Below are 16,540 nucleotides of genomic sequence, written 5' to 3'. Positions count from 1 at the left end.
ACCAATTATTTTAAACCTTGAATTTTTTTATTTTATAATTTTATGTTTCTGCCGAATTGTTTAATTTTTTGTTATTATAATTTTATGTTATTGTTTAATTTTCCTTTAATTTAAAAAGCGTACAAATGAATGTAAATACTTATAATTTTTGTTTAATTTTAATAAAGATAAAAACCCCGTTTATTCGACTCTTTCATTTTTTAGCCCCGTTAAATAGAAATCTCGATAAATCGAATTCCCGTCTAATTCGTAAAAAAAGTGATCCCCTTGCCATTTCGAATTATCGGGACTCGACTGTATACATTTTTAATTTTTATTATTATTATTATTATTATTATTAATTTATTTATATATTTGTTTATTTAAGTTTTTTTTTTTTGTGTCTTTTTTAATTTTTTGAAAAATACCTACAATATTATTGACATTATCCATTTGTATTTAATAAAGATCTTACAAACTAATACCCATCTTTTATCATCTCTAGGACTAAGACTTACTTTATTAACTACTTCAGTATATAACTTATGACCCCTACTTCTTATACATCTTTGTTCCCCATAGTAGGTTTTCTTATGTCTAACGCATTCAATATAATCAAAATGACATAGTTTTTTTTATTACCGATTGCTTAATACCCTTAACTTTCTTTGTGTCTATGTATTCGTCATTGTCTTCTACCAAAAATGAATATGCTTTAGCTTTTAGACCCGCGAAAGAGGTCATAATTTTTCCAGCATTTTCATCTTTGAATAAGCCTAATTCTTTGTTGTTAGCTTGAATTATGTTGAAGCGGTTTCCTGACTCATAATTTGATGTGTCAAAACGGTTAGAATTTTTTTTATCATTTTGTATATATCCTCTTTACAAGAAACTATAAAAGAGTCTGTAAATATATATATTATTTTGGCTGTGGGACATTCTACTAGTAAAAAGTTATAATAGTAATCATACATTAGCCATTTTGACAAATCAAGAACTGTAAAACCAATATAAATAGGCTTATCGTACATAATTGAAGTCTTTGTAGTTTCAATTGCTGCTTAATTTTCTCCAAAAATTTCTACACTATGAAAATTATTTCTTGCAACAAGTTGTCTAAACCCTTACTAGCGTTATTTCTGCATTGTTCATCAATTTATAAAATTTTTTTTCAAATTCATTTTTTGCTGTTTTTCTATGTTTTGTTTTTAAATCTATATAGGGCTTTAACCAGTATGATTGACTAAAACATATGATTCTGTGCATTTTCTTTAATTTTAATCCATGTGTTAGACATAGTTGAAGCTGTTTTAAATGAATAATATTATATAAAACTCCTTGGAATTTAAATCTGCAATTAATTTGGGCTGTTTTCCTCCTGGTGGAACTTTATTTTCGGGACAAAATGGTAAACTAATCTTTATCTTTATCTTCCATGTTGGAAGCTAATTTTTCTAAACTTGAATTTAAAAACCTATTGGAATCAATGAACTTTATAGTATAATTAGTCTTTCCCTTTTCAAAAATAGTTTGATTTAGAGCAATATATAACTCTTTAGTGGAGGGTATTGGTTTCAATTTACCCCCTAGGGCATTAATAAATAGGTGGATATCATATCTAGATAAATTATGAAAAACTACAGGGAAATAAGCTCTTAACACAATGTTTTTATACTTGTTATGTATGCTTAATGCAAACAATTTTCCTTAGGACTTTCTATACCAAATTTATCAATATGGTTGCTTTTAACTTCTTTAGTCCTTATTGTAGCACCTTCTATGCGACCGTTATAAATTTCATTTACATTTATGCTGTAATTTGAGTTATTTTTCTCAAACAGCTTTATTCCATCCTTTGTAATGGGAAACTCTATTCCCGAAAAGTTTAATCTTTTTTGATCATATTTTATAATGGGTTGGCTAATATCCAAAATTCCATAAAATGAAGTTATGGGCAGTTTTTCGCGAGCTGATTTTTTTTGCGCTGATGTATCAAAATTTATTTGTATGTGTTTCATATATGCTATGTGAGACAAAATGCACCACTAAAACCACTTAAAATTATATTTTATATTATAAAATTAAATTTCTTTATATAAGTCCGAGTTAATTTAAAATTACACAAAAATTATATTCATGTTGCTGCACTTCATTTAAAAGTATATTTTACTACAATTCGTTTGTAATTAATTTAAAATTAATGATGAAGAACAAATAATTATTTAAAAAAAATATCCAAAACTTTATTATGGTGTTGCATATCATTTAAAAGGATTTTTTACTCCAATTATTTTTTATTTAATTTTAAATTAACTCGGACTTATATAAAGAAATTTAATTTTATAATATAAAATAAAATACAGAATTTTACAAGGAGTAAGTATATCACAAGAAAACCTTTTCGTAGAAAAGTGAAAATCCACCCTGAACCGTCAAGAAAAAAAAATGGACCCAATTGACCTGCTGCGATCCCTTTTTATCACTTTCTTGGAGGAGACATATTTATGTCAGGGTCGGATGAAAGGTCAATATGTATTTTTTATTTAGGAGTATATATATATGTCAGTGTATATTGGATTGTGAATTTACGTTCCCACCAACATATACATGCAAACACGGATATGACGCAAGAAATCAGCCGATTGCCTATTTACTCCCTACTCACCTCCCTCCCCCCCGACGTCGGACTTCTGATTTGGCCACCAGGAACTCAGGACGGCATCTGGAGTCTACGTTCGAATAAAAAACCACATAATTTTTTACTACACTATTTTCAGCTACTACTTTATTTTCTTAAAGCCGTCAATAAATTTCATCAATATATGCATTTATTCCTGCGCTCATCCCTAACGAATCCATACTACAGACATCCACGAATTTCTTCCTTGGGGCACCGGCTTTTCAATGCATTACCCATCTTCTCGACGCTGGACCTCTGATTTGGCCCCCAGGAATATAGGTCGGTGCTGTAACGTCGGCGTTAGATCGGCGTAGGTGGCAACCCCGGGGAGGGGAGATGGCAAACTATCTGGGAGCCTTTTGCCGTAATAGGACCGTAGCAAGAAGTTAGGCGTTGCCAATGTCCGGGGGTCTGGCAACCGGTGTGAAACCGTTATTGGAAGCTGGAAGCTAATCATAGGAATCCGCGTGGCAATAGCATTTTTTTGCATTTCTGGCGCGGTCCAAGGAAGTTCACCCCTTAGAGAAGCAGAAACGCGCACAAGCAAGGTGAAAAACTGCCCGCTCGGAGATCACCAGGTTTCAGCGACACGGAACAACAGCCAAACCAAAGCCGCAGAGTTTTGGAAGACGCGCCAAAGGGTCGGCGCTAAAGTGAGGCAGGTCGCGAATCGTAGTGGCGGTGAGTGTGTCAGGTTAGGTCTGGGTCGATCGGGTCTGATATGTTCTTTTAGCTCTTTAGATCAGACGGCCTGGTACAAGGAGTACAGGTCGTCCATAAAAAGAGAAGTTGGAGTCGAGCGAGGTTCCCAGCGAATTCGGTCCATCTGGTGGCCTCGTGGTGCCACGAAGAAACGTGTGGAGTTGGTGAACGGAGGGTTCCGATCCAAATAAAGGCTTCTATTGGCTAGCCGAGTAGATATTTTGTTTTGTGACCGGGAGCTTTCCCGGAATTTTATTCCTTTCCAGCCTCGAGCACGTGGAAGCGCTTCGACCAGCTCGTCGTGGATGAAAGGGGTGAGTAAATCCTAGTAGTTTTGTACAAAGCCAATTTAAGCGACACGGAATATTCCGTTCGTTAATCTACCGCATCGTCCGATTCCCGGCCGAAGGGGGTCCACCAAGTGAACGATTGCCTTCACCTTAAAACGGCGAGCGATCCGATAGAGCAAAAGTTCGATCCTGAAATGGAATAAGGGCATCGCCAAACCGAGTTCAATGTTGAAGATCGCGCAGTTACGTGGCGATCCGATAATTCCCTAATCTAAGCTAGTTTTAAGAGTCATGACATTGCAGTTTTTCGCGCCCGTGGTACTATTATAAGTTTCTCATTTTCGTGTGTTTAACCTGGCATCTGCCACCTCACAAGGTTGACTGTTCGTTACAGTGCCTAGACGCTAAGTTCACACAAAAATGTTCTTTCCGCTACTACTTTATAATAATCTACAGCTATTACTTAATTCTGATTCCAAATCATTCTTGATTCCTTAAATATTTTGATTTAATGGTTTTTATATAAGCTGTCCATTTATGTTAACGCTCACTAGCGACTCCTGATTGTACCTGCCTCCTAGCTTTAGCAGCAGCTACTATTATTATTCCGCCGCCGTGTACTGGCTTTTCACTACACTCCCATTTTTCCCAGCGCTGGACTTCTGATTTGGTCACCAGGAGCATAGGCCTGCGCTTGGACGCTACGTTCATATGAAATAATTATGGTACTATCTACTGAATCCAAAATTTATGTCTTAACTAATAAGTGAATCAATTTTTAATGTTTACATAAACTGTTTATAACTCAAAGTATAATTATAAGTATGAATTTATCTAATATTTGTATAAAATGTACTAGTATGTACTAGTGTACTAGTAGTGTACTAGTTTACTGTACGTTACACAAATAAATAGCTGAACCTAATAGCGGTTACAGTAATAGCGGTTACAGTCCTCACCACAGGCACGAACTGAAAAGCCGGAAAGATTTGGTGCAAATTTGTTTTATTTAAATTTTTGCTAAACATTTAATTAGTTTTTAATAAAATGCCGCGAGGTTGCTTATTAAGCGGATTCAATATTAGCAAAATATCGCGTTTTATCACTACATTTTTAAGCCATCCGGATGGATATAGTTTTAAACCCAAGCTGTCTGATCGTGATAAACGACGCATATTGAAAAAAGCAAGGAATTCTTTTCTATCATGCGCCTCACTTGCAGCGTCTTCAAGTGATCCTGTGTCTCGGATGACTGTCTGGCGAACGTTTCAAGCCTCGGAATTTATTGTAAGGGGAATTTTAAAAAAGGCTCCATTCCTAAAGCCCCAACACAAAGAAGCACGCCTTCAGATGGCTGAAAAAAATTTGGCAACCATCTGGGAAAATGGTCTGGGGAGCCATTCATGTGTCTGGAACGCTTAATCTGTGCTTTACGAGCTCTCGCATGAATAGCACAGACTACAAAAGAGTATTAAAGGATCGTCTTCTGCAATTTTTAAACCAAAATGAGGAGAGAAATTATGTTTTTTGCAGGATAATGCATCAATCCATAAAAGCAAAGAAACGCAACGGTTTTTAAGCGAGCATTCCGTAAATGTTTCGGATTGCCCAGCTTGCTCTCCTGACCTTAATCCTATAGAGAACCTATGGGGTATCCTAGCCAGTCGAGTTTACGCCAATAACACTAAATTTGACACCGTCAATAGTCTCAAACGGGAAATTTTGGCACAATGGTCCCTCCTAGACCAAAATATGCTAAAAAATTTAATAAAAACAATGACTAAAAAAATGTTTGAGGTTGGAAAAGCTCAAGGAGATATTAATAACTATTAATCTTTTATAAATAATCACAAATAAAATAAAACATTCATTGTATCTATAAATATTAAAATGTGTCGTATAGTTTTGATACACGTGCAGCGTAACTAAAAATGAAGCGTGTGTCCTTTTTTTACTGTTACTCAAAAACGGGAGATGCAAAAGAGTCAAAAATATCTCATTTTTTGCATTATTCTTTGTGCTATCATTCCTCATACTTTGTTTTGATCGTTTTCGTCTTCGCATTCTGCTACGAGCCCCGAAACAAAAAATTTAGAGGTGTCGTATAATTTTGGGCAGGAGTGTACTCTTCCATTTTATCAGCTCTGGACCACTGATTTGGCCACCAGGAGCAGGGCCAGCGTTTGGACGCTACGTTCATGTGGAATAATTATTATTTACTCATACCTATAATTAAGATTAAACTATTCTACGAATTCACTCATATTCCATATAATGCTACATCAAATCCTACTTATTATGTTTACAAAAAACTGCTAATAACCCAATGCAAAGTATGTAATTTTTTACTTCTGCCCTTTATTAATATTTGTATAAAATTTACTAGTATAAGTAATTACTGTATATTACACAAATAAATAGCTGAACCCGCTCTAGTAGCGGTTACAGTCCTAGTTTTGACCTCACCGCAGGCACGCATTGAAGAATGTTTTATGTTAAATCTCTGCAAGGGGGCTGCCAACCTATTATTGTATTATACTATGACATGTTTCTTTATGTTGTCTGGATATTTTATATTTTATTAATCACCTTTTATATGCACTCTGGTTATGTTATCATCGTTGGAGCCCGTCCTGGATATCAATTTTTGAATTTATTAACAGCTGAAAAAGAGAAAAGATTATTGACCAAAGTTCTTAACAGCTGTATTTACTTACCATACCAGTTTTAAAACCTCCATGAAATGTTGCCTAGCCTTTAAGACTGCAAGCCTTTAAATGTTTGCCAACCCCTTTGACGGCTGCGCGGGAAGCTCTTCCTTGTTCAAATGTTGCTCTGGCCAATGGTTGCCAAGCCCCGTGACTGCTGCGCTGGAAGCTCTCTCCTCGCTGCTATGTATAAATGTTGCTATGGTGCAATGTTTGCTCGCCCATACACACATGTTGTTATGTAACATAATATGTTGCTATGTTATAATATGTTGCCATGAAAAGTTAAAAGGTTGCCATGTTAATAATGTTTTAAGAAAGTCTTTCGCCCACGATGTTTGTGCGGGATTCCGCCTTTGTCCCGTCAAGTTTTCTCTTTGGAGAGATTGTCGGAAAAAAAGTTGCTCCTCGGGGTAATACTCCGGCAATCTCTAATAATTGTATCATGAGGGCCCGGACTTCTGAGAGGGGACGGAATTTTGGCGAAAACTCAAATAAACTGTGTAGAAAATAAATGACCCGTGATATTTTAAAGAAATCCCTAAGATGTGGAGCCTGAAATATAATTAGTACTAAATTATCAAATTATAGACCATACATTAACAAAATTCAGTGTAATGTATAATTGTATCATCCGGGCCCTGAAGGAAACAAGTAATATAAAAAATAAAAGTCATATTTTTCCATTACCAACTACAAAGTGTTGAGAAAAGCAACTTGTGCATTTATAAGCAAAAATTCGAAAACCTTTTATAGTATAAATAAAATACACTAGGTCCATTTAAGATTAATCTGAAAGTTTTTAAAAATGCTGCAACTATTCTTATTTATTACATATTTGCACTTTAATTTTGGAAAGTTTTCGAACTTACACGTTTTTACTAATCGAATGAACGGCTATGGAAATGCACGAGTTATTGTAACTATGCAGTCCATAGATCACGTTTGGTTTACAACAAAAGTAACTTTAAATGAAAAAATTTTGGTGGATTATTTCCAAACTAATACAAGTGAACGCCAGGAAGCATTACTTTGGTACCGAACAACGGATTTAAAAAAAACATTGTTATTTTTTGGAGTCAGGACTGATTATGAATTGCCTTATGATAAATGTTATTTTCACATGTCGCGAATTCATTTTTTATCACATGGATTTTTTCAAATAAATGTTGTAATTACTACGGATGGTATATATGGAAATGAGATAAAAGCAAGTAGTTACACATTTATACAAAAAAAATTTGCCCTTCCCTGTGAACCAAAATTTGACATATCCCGCTGCCATGATTCAAATAGGCCACTTCATTATGAAACATCCAAAGTGGTTGTTCTAAGAGCTGTGTTTTTTCGGCATTGTCCAATGGACAGCTTTATACAATATTACTGGACCTTACACGACAGTACTGAGTCGGGTTAGTTTCTATAACCATTTTATTATAAATATATAAAAGCATATTTTTTAAAGAAATTTTGGATTTTTTGGGAGCTACATTAAAACCTGAGCTCAAGATCCCAAGGTATCGGATTAATTTGCGGCAGAAGTCACCTCTGAACCGTATGGTATTAGTGCGAATTAATGCCAGAATTGTAGGCCGACCTGCACCTTTAGTTGCTCGGGTAAGTAGCTCGTATATCTTTAAATCAAACATAACACTAGTACATTTAGTGCTATCTAGCTTTGGCATCTCAGCGATTATTTGCTTCTATTAGAGGTGGAAATTATAGAGAAGTATTTCGAGGTAAAACCATATCTGTAAATGCAAGTCCCAGTAGGGATTTATCCTTGACTCCTACTGGTATCCAATTCTTGGGGTATAAATGGTCTTGCACCTCTACCAAAAAGCAAAATAAAAAAATATGTCATCAGAATATGGGCTCTTGTAAGGCAATGTGAAAATATTACGAAAAGTTAATGTATATTTCTACCCTAGGCAATCGTATTATTATTCCAGCGTATAGGCAACCCGATAACCAGACGTTGCGTGTTATTTTACTTATAAGATCTGAATTTGACCCTCTTCGAACGGCGACTACAAAGCAAACTATTGTTTTCTCCTCTTCTCGGCATTTAATAAATGTAAACATTGCTTGTGTTAGTAATTGCAACGGAAACAAGTATACATTGCAACTTCCTATACATTTAAAAGGGCAGTGTTTACGTTGTCGAAATAAAAAAATAACAAAATGGCAATGGAGAGTTGAATCTTCGCTCGTGGAGGGAGCCTCCAATCGCCTCATATTTGATGTAAAGGAAAAAAAAAAAGGCTCCAAAGTATGCACCTGGATGTTGAAGCTGTGAATCGATATAAGCCAAAGTATATATATTATGGTACAACTTGGGTAGTTTTAGAAAAAAATATGGGGCCTGCGGATACTACCTGCTCAATAAAACCAAAAGTTGGTAAAGCCCATGAAACTATATTCCTGTTACAATGTAAGCAGAGTCAGGCCCGTTTCAAGCCACTTCAATACTGCATTGGTGTCGAGAACTTTCTTATTGACGATTGCAAAACAGATGAAGAAATATTGGTTAGGCTTCCACCAACTGAACAAGTTATTGTCATGGTATGTAATATTAAAATTTATTTACTTACTTGAGTAAACATAATGTGTTATTAGGCACCCTAACCACCAAATGAAGTTTTACCTCGTAGTCTGACGTAGCATATGCGCGGTTGCTGCTGTGCCTACTACCATTGGTTCCTCGGATCGGTGGGGGTTCTCTTGTCTTTTAAATAACACCACTCTACTCTAATAATTGAATTGAAATGGGACCGGTTGGAAACAGACGAATATCGGATTGTATTTAGGGACAGGGAAACTATCGTTTGAGGGTGGCTAAGGTGTTGTTCGCTCCCCTGTCTTTACCCTCCCTACCTTGACCCCACGATGTGGATGTATTGGGTATCCTTTGTACGATGTTCCCTACAAATTCAAACGACTTCGGAGGTAACTGAAAACCTCATCACAATAAGAAACAGACCCAAAGAATAACCATACATTCCATTATAATACGTAATCTCTTTAATATTAAATTCAAAATAAGCTCCATACGCCTTTGCGCCATATCAGAATGTCGAAATTATAAATTATGGGCTTTTCCCATGTTTCCATGTATCACCATCTTCTGGTTTTGAACAAGTGTTTGCATGGTCGTTTTCATGAATGACATAAGCTACATCATATTTTGTTGGAGGGTAAGCATCATAGTTTCCGTTTTGCTGTGTGGCTGTTCTGGGGCCTGTTGAGCGCTTTAAGAGTTAGGCCGAATTGGAATTTTCCTTCCAGATCGTAGAGCATCGTCATAAGAGAAGCCGTTGGTCTTGTGAAAATGGTCTTAAATGCGTACGCTGATTAGAACTCCAGTTCCGCCGTGGGCTTTCCCATCTTAATGATCTGTGCGGTAGATTGTATAGCCCCTTATTTGAGAGATGTATTTGCTTGAAAAATGCGTTTCCACCAGTGGCATAACGTCAATATGGTTTTCAATTTAGTTGTGACAATTTTAGTTTATGCCGTGAGACACCATTGGTTTTCCATATTGACATTCGTAGAGCCTGTATAGATTATTTATACGGTTGTGCTACGAGCAGCTGTATTACTATGTTCTGCTTTTGAACATGTGTTTGCAAGTTTTTGCTTATACTCGAGTACTGATTCAGCACTCTGTTTGATTTATTCCGTTTGCTTCGGGTATAAGTACTAAACTTTTCGTTTTTTTTTATTTTATTTTTTTTTTTTGCGGTCTTTCAGAATTTGGAAATGGCTTGTGCTTCAATAAGAGAATCAGCTAGCATTCCTGTATTCATCATTAGAGGCTTAGAGGCCCTGACGGCGAGGGGCGCTCAAGAAACTACACCGAGCATTGTCCTACAATTTGTTAAGCTAGGTAATTTTATATGTAAGTAAAAATCGGCTACTGTAGGGTGGAAGCTAAAGATTTGCATCCCAGTATACCCCTCTAAGCGCGAATATTAAAAAATTATTTTGTACGGATTCTATGCGGACCTTATGTACTCCATATTGGGGACTCCAGACACATGAACCGTACTCCAGTATCGGACAGACCAAAGAAATGAATAATGTATTGGTTATGTATGGGTCATTAAATTCTTTTGACCACCTTTTAATAAAACCAAGGACTTCTTTAGCCTTATTAACCATTAAGAAAATATGGTCGGAAAATTTAAGTTTAATGTCTAATAGGACGCCAAGATCATTAACTTTAGTTAATTTCTCTAAGTCAACCCCATTAGTAGAATACGTTGCTTGCAGAGGGCAAGAACGATGAAAAGACATATGCTTGCATTTTGATCCATTAAGTAATGGTTTAGAAATTAGCTAAACACCATTTTTATGAAAGTTATCAAGGTCAGACTAAAGACTGCTTTGGGCATAGATGGTTTGGTACTGAAGACAAAGCTTTACATCATCTGCATACATAAGAAATAGAGAGTTCGTTAAAGCAGGGGGCAAGTCGTTTATAAAAAGCGTAAGTAATAACAGGCCAAGATGACTACCTTGGGGGACGTAGATGCAGCACGGACCAGACAGGACTCTATGTTTTTTAATAAGACTCATTGTCTTAAGACTCTTCCATCTAAGTATTTGGAGAACCACGTTAAGAGGTCTATAGGAAAATACAGCATATTCAGTTTACTCGACAAGAGTGAGTGATTAACTGATTTAAATGCTTTGCTGAAGTCTGTGTTAATTACATCGGTTTGATATCCCTTACAAAAGCCATCTATGACAACTCCAGTAAATTTGTGGTGGTGGAGCGACGCCTAATAAAGCCATGCTGACAGGGAGAGACAATCAAAGAGCAAAGGTGTTGCAAATGAGGGGTAATTAATTTTTGAAATATCTTTGGAATTGCCGACAACTTAGAGATGCCTCTGTAGTTGGCTGCATCGGACTTTTTAGCTTTTTGATGTAGAGTAATTAGGAATGATTCCTTCCACTTAAGGGGAAAATTGAGGTTTTCATAGATAGGTTGAAAAGTCTTAGAAGAGGTCCTGGCGGGCCTGGCGAATAAATGGGTTTGACCCTTAGAAGGTGAGTTAATAAGTGGTTCTCAGAGATAAACGGACAGAAAATAAGATTTCCTGCTTGAATGTTATATGCGTAAGTCTGATCTGTCAATTTTGGCGAAGAATAAGTTCTTTGAAAAAATTCTGCGAATAGATCGGCAATTTTTAAACGTAAGCAGGGGTGAAAAAGATACGTGTTTACGCTTAGTGTTTACAAAATTATAAAACTGCTTTAGATTCTGAGTAAATTGTATCCGGCAGCGGCGAATAAAATTCCTGTAACATTCAGCGTTATGCACGGTAAAATTTGACCGAGCTAGTAGATATCTTGAAACATCAATACTACTGCAGGTTTTTTTATATTTAAGTTAAAGCATATTTTTGGTATTTTTTAGGTAAGTGAGGCACCTTGTAAACCAGGAATGGTTTTGATTGATACCGATTGATACTCGAGCGTGGAGTTTTATGGATCCTCTGGGGTTGAGAGGTGAAAAGCTCTGAAGAGAGCGGTACCATCAGGATCAGATGCAAAACATAAGTCTAAAAGCCGACCTAACGAATTTCTAACATGGTTAATCTGACCTAGGGACATGTTAAACATGCCCACGTTAGACCACTTTAATTGTAGTATTTTAAAGGCGCCCACCGCGATGTGCTGGTCACGATCAGTCATAAGATTAAAACGGATTGAATAGCGGACAAATGCTGCCTATATGTGGGCGGTTCAGACGAAGGCGGTATATACGAACATGTAATGTATAAAGATTTCTCGGACAAAATGTTTTTAATGCAAACAAACTCAATGTCACCAAACTCTTGTGATTTCACCTAAGCAAGAGTGGAGTCTACCGAAAGAGATTTTTTTCCAACTCAATTCGGCGAACAAGTTTTAAACACGAGTAATTGTGTAAAGTTAGACGAGTAACATGATTTTCTTACGAACAAAAAAGAAAATCTTGTTACTTTTTCATTTTTCTTTCTTACGATTTTCTTTCATAGACAAACATGTTTGATTTAAATGCTAACCGGTGTTTGGTCACATTGTGTTCGAGTATTTGTGCACACATACATAGATTTCTAGAAAGTTTTACTGTTTTCCTCCGAGTAGCACTTTTTTCGTTAGAGGAAAATGGTGGAAAACAATAAAATTGTTTTAAAAAACAAATATTGTTTTAAAATATTTTGAATAAAACACATTGTACTATTTTTCCTGATAAATGCTGAAAACCCGAAAAAACCTTTAAATTTAATACAAATTATAGTTCACAAATAACTGTTACCCTCTTTTTCCTTATGTTCAGTTTATGAGAACAACCGAAACAAATTTGGACAATCACTCTCTCTCAGAGCAGGAGACTTACATTCTTTTGATTTTGGTTTTTGGTTGAGTGTTTTACGTTGAGAGATCCGTAAAATGCTCGCCTAGTACAGAGACCCTCATTAAAAGACCGATTGAGCGCAAAAGTCAATAAAAAAAGTATTTTCAAAACTTTGAATTATGTTCGATGCAAACTGGTACATCGTGTAACTTTTTAAATGAAAAAATAATTTTTGGGGAGTGCCTACTAGTTTTTTCTCCGGGAACAGAGGGTCGGTAGTACCTGCCCTTGCTAGTTCATCAGCGGCGCAATTTTCCTTGCCAGTAAGTGCTGGAGATTTAAGCGCTTTCCCGATAGCTATAACTTCTGCTTGGAACACATTACAGTGGTCAGGGAGTCTGAAGGACTCAGTTAGACACAGCAGCTCGCAGTGGAAACTGCCTCCCACCTGGCCATTCAACTTAAAACCTGTGTAAATGTCTGTGTAAATATAAAGGGACCCGGCTGGTCCCGGGATTTTTGTGGCCCATTCCTCCTCCGTTGGAATGGATACCAATGGAATACCAACGTTGGAATGGCCCATTTCAGGCTGCCTGAAATGCAGACCTCCGCCATCCTTTGCGTTTTCCTAAATCTCTCTCTACATATGGAGTTTGTTAAATCAGGCCACCAGATCTCTAATAGGATTGGTCTTATAACCGCTGTGTATAGCCATCTTACTATCTTTAGAAACATTCTGTCTAGTTTTTTCAATTTAGGTTTGGTTGCCTTCCTAGGATTGCGTACTGGTAGCCAATTACCAGTACGCAAAAATAATTTATCCAATTAATTACAATCTTCTATCTTCAAAAATACCAAAGTTTGTATTTCTACCAAATATGGCAGCTATAATATATAGACGGCCGATCCTTATGAAATTTGGTAGGTCGGATTATCTGACCAAAAATATACTCTGTACTAACATCCAGCTTTTTATCTTTAAAAACACCATTTCCGATCGTTCAGTTATATGGCAGCTATAGGATGTAGTCGGCCGATCCTTATGAAATTTGGTAGGTCGGGTAAACTGACCAAAAATATAATCCGTACTAAGTTTCAGCTGTCTTCTTCAAAAACACGAAAGTTGGGTCATTTCCGATCGTTAAGTCGGTCGATTAAATTGGGCATGTCGTAATATTTTGCCAAAAATAGCTCTCGTGTAAAATTTTAACTCTCTAACTCTAAAAACACCGAAGTTATACCATTTCCGATCAATCAGTTATATGGCATAGGATATAGTCGGCCGATTCCGGTCGTTCCGACTTATATACTGCGTGCAAAGGAAAGAAGGGTGTGTGGAAAGAAGTTTCAAGACGATAGCTTTAAAACTGAGAGACTAGTATGCGTAGAAAGACACAGACGGACATGCTCATATCAACTCAGGAGGTGATCCTGATCAAGAATATATATACTTTATAGGGTCTGAGATGTTTCCTTCACTGCGTTGCACACTTTTGAACAAAATTATAATACCCTCTTCGATGGTATAAAAAATTGTCAGAGACAGTACAGTAGCCACAGTAAACTCTTCTTTCATCTCGGAGCTCAGCAAAGAATCCTTCTGCATTCCGACGCCTCTAAGTGCCCTTGCCAGTCGCTCTCCTTTGAGGTGTACCCTTCCAGAATGTCCTCCTTCTCATCTGACATTCCTTCCGAGTGCCCCTCTTCGGTCGGCGCCTCCAAGTCTGGCTCTTGTGCGTATGGGTCCAGCGCGATGCCTCCAGTTTTACTCTTGGCCTCAGACTTGTATGTCCAGACTGTTACATGTTCGAATCCGTATTTAATCCGGTGCTCTGAATCTTCTAGGATCTTCGCGGTCTCCTCGTTCAGAATAAGTACATCCTGTCTCCGCAGTCCTACCGCCCTGTCCACCTTGGCGACTCTTCAGTATGCCGGGGAAAGCGTCGGGTTGCACATCCTCAGCATCGCCATGATGGTGTTAGGGTCGGCCGGCTTTTCGGTGAGCCATACCATATCACCATCCTCTTTCGGTGAGAGGATCTCAGCCCAGTCAGCCATGAAGCGCCCATGCGACTCGCTTACCACCCGTTGCCAAAGGTCCTTGGGGATGAGCCCATCTTTAAATCCCTTATCCAAGACTCTAATGAGGGTTCTTTCCTTCGTTTCCTCGGGTTGCACATCGTTAGCATCGCCATGATGGTGTTAGAGTCGGCCGGCTGTTCGGTGAGGCATACTCGCGCCCTCGGTTTATATGGGTTCTCAGTCAAGTCAACCATGAAGCGGTGAACGAGAGGTTAAACGGCTGGGACTGGACCTTCTTCTTCTTATGATCTTCTTATGACTTCGGCCTGGACCGGGTTGGCTTCTGACCATGGGTCCGACCACATAAGAATGAAGGATTCTTTTCTCCTGTCTTTGTAGAAGCATTTCCGCTGCGTTGAGGAGGAAAGATGCTTTAGAAAAAGATGCCTTAGCACTCTCCACCGCACCGGCGCGTCCTGCCTCCGGATGTTGCCCCTCTGTAGGGTACTTATACATTCCAACAATTTCTTTGCTTTTGGGAACCTTGCAGTTTGACGGGTCGTTGACCCAATTTCTGGACTTTGTTAGGGTTCTCCGCTATGTTTTATTTATTCGAGGGGGTTCTTCCCATAATATGCCTGTTCAAAACTGGGGGGTCAGCCAGTCCCAAGAAGGCCAGTTAGCGCAGAGTTCGCATATTAGCTTCCGCATATTAGAATTCTGAATTTTCTTTATTTTTTTCTGGACGATCCAGTTTGCCCTACATCAAGCGCCTACTGGGTGAGAAAAGACTAGTTACTTCAATAGAAGTGAGTACGGCTAAAAGCTACATTAGGTTTGAAAAAAGGTTTGAAAAAAGTAACTCCGCCGACACCACGTAAAGTAAAAATGAAAAATGCTTAATGAAAATCTTCGATGATTCCACACAATTTTTACCATCCTAGATAAACTAAGATCATTCGATGCCATCAAAGGCTGCGACCTAAATAAACAAACCGACGTGGACCTATTACCACGAACAAAACAGAAAATCTATCGAAATAAATCAGAGGAACTAAAGCAATATTACTGCGACAGCATAAACTTTTTGCTGTGCCAGCCAGTGAAAAACAAATTTGAAAAAGTAATACTGCAAAAAACCTTTTGACCTCAAAAGAGGGTTACCCTTTCAGAAAATTTAACGATCGGAAAATTCCTGATCGATACCCAATGATTTTAGCAAACTTATTAAACTTGGAAAACTTTATTTTCAATAAATGTAGGCGAAACAGAATTTTTTCGGTCTTAAAAATGCCGCAAGTATAATTTTAATAGCGATCGATGACGTTTAGAACAAATCAAAAAATATGTTACGTCTACGTTGATGAAGTCATAATATTTTCTCAAAACGAAGTCAATTGACCAATCAACATAATACTTCAGCGTCTTCTCGACGCTAACATTAGGATATCACAAGAAAGAACATAATTCTTTAAAAACTCCCTTGAATACTTAAGATTTACATTTTAATTTAATATTAAAGGGAAAGCGATTAAAAATTTTAAAGAACCAATAATGGTGTACGCGTTAAGATCTTTCCTGGGCTTAGCTAGTTATTATAGAATTTGTATCAGAGATTAAGCTACAATTGCGAGACCCATAACCAACAAACTGAGAGGCGAGAACGGGTCAATTAGTAGCACATGTCAAAAAAGAAACCCCTATAATTCGATGAAGCACAACGAGAATCGTTCGACCGCCTAAGGAACATATTGGCTTCTTAAAGAATCATTCTACTTACCGACCGACGACCCCAAATACGCGGTAT

General features: G+C 37.3%; 1 long non-coding RNA gene across 3 annotated transcripts; it reads left to right on the top strand.

The window, feature by feature from the left end:
* The first annotated feature begins 7,098 nt into the window (after positions 1-7,098).
* On the top strand, positions 7,099-10,333 carry LOC138927484 (uncharacterized). 3 transcript variants are annotated; one of them, XR_011443973.1, is made up of 5 exons: positions 7,099-7,771; positions 7,825-7,976; positions 8,036-8,239; positions 8,291-8,924; positions 10,113-10,333. It is a non-coding gene; the product is annotated as an uncharacterized lncRNA (long non-coding RNA). The 3 variants fall into 3 exon arrangements; XR_011443971.1 differs by having other exon boundaries at positions 8,026-8,239; positions 10,113-10,327; XR_011443972.1 differs by lacking the exon at positions 10,113-10,333 and adding an exon at positions 8,979-9,113 and having other exon boundaries at positions 8,026-8,239.
* Positions 10,334-16,540: the final 6,207 nt, after the last annotated feature.

This window comes from Drosophila bipectinata, unplaced genomic scaffold (genome assembly GCF_030179905.1).
Source record: "Drosophila bipectinata strain 14024-0381.07 unplaced genomic scaffold, DbipHiC1v2 scaffold_278, whole genome shotgun sequence".
Lineage (NCBI taxonomy): Eukaryota > Metazoa > Arthropoda > Insecta > Diptera > Drosophilidae > Drosophila > Drosophila bipectinata.
This window is presented reverse-complemented; position numbering and strand designations above follow the sequence as displayed.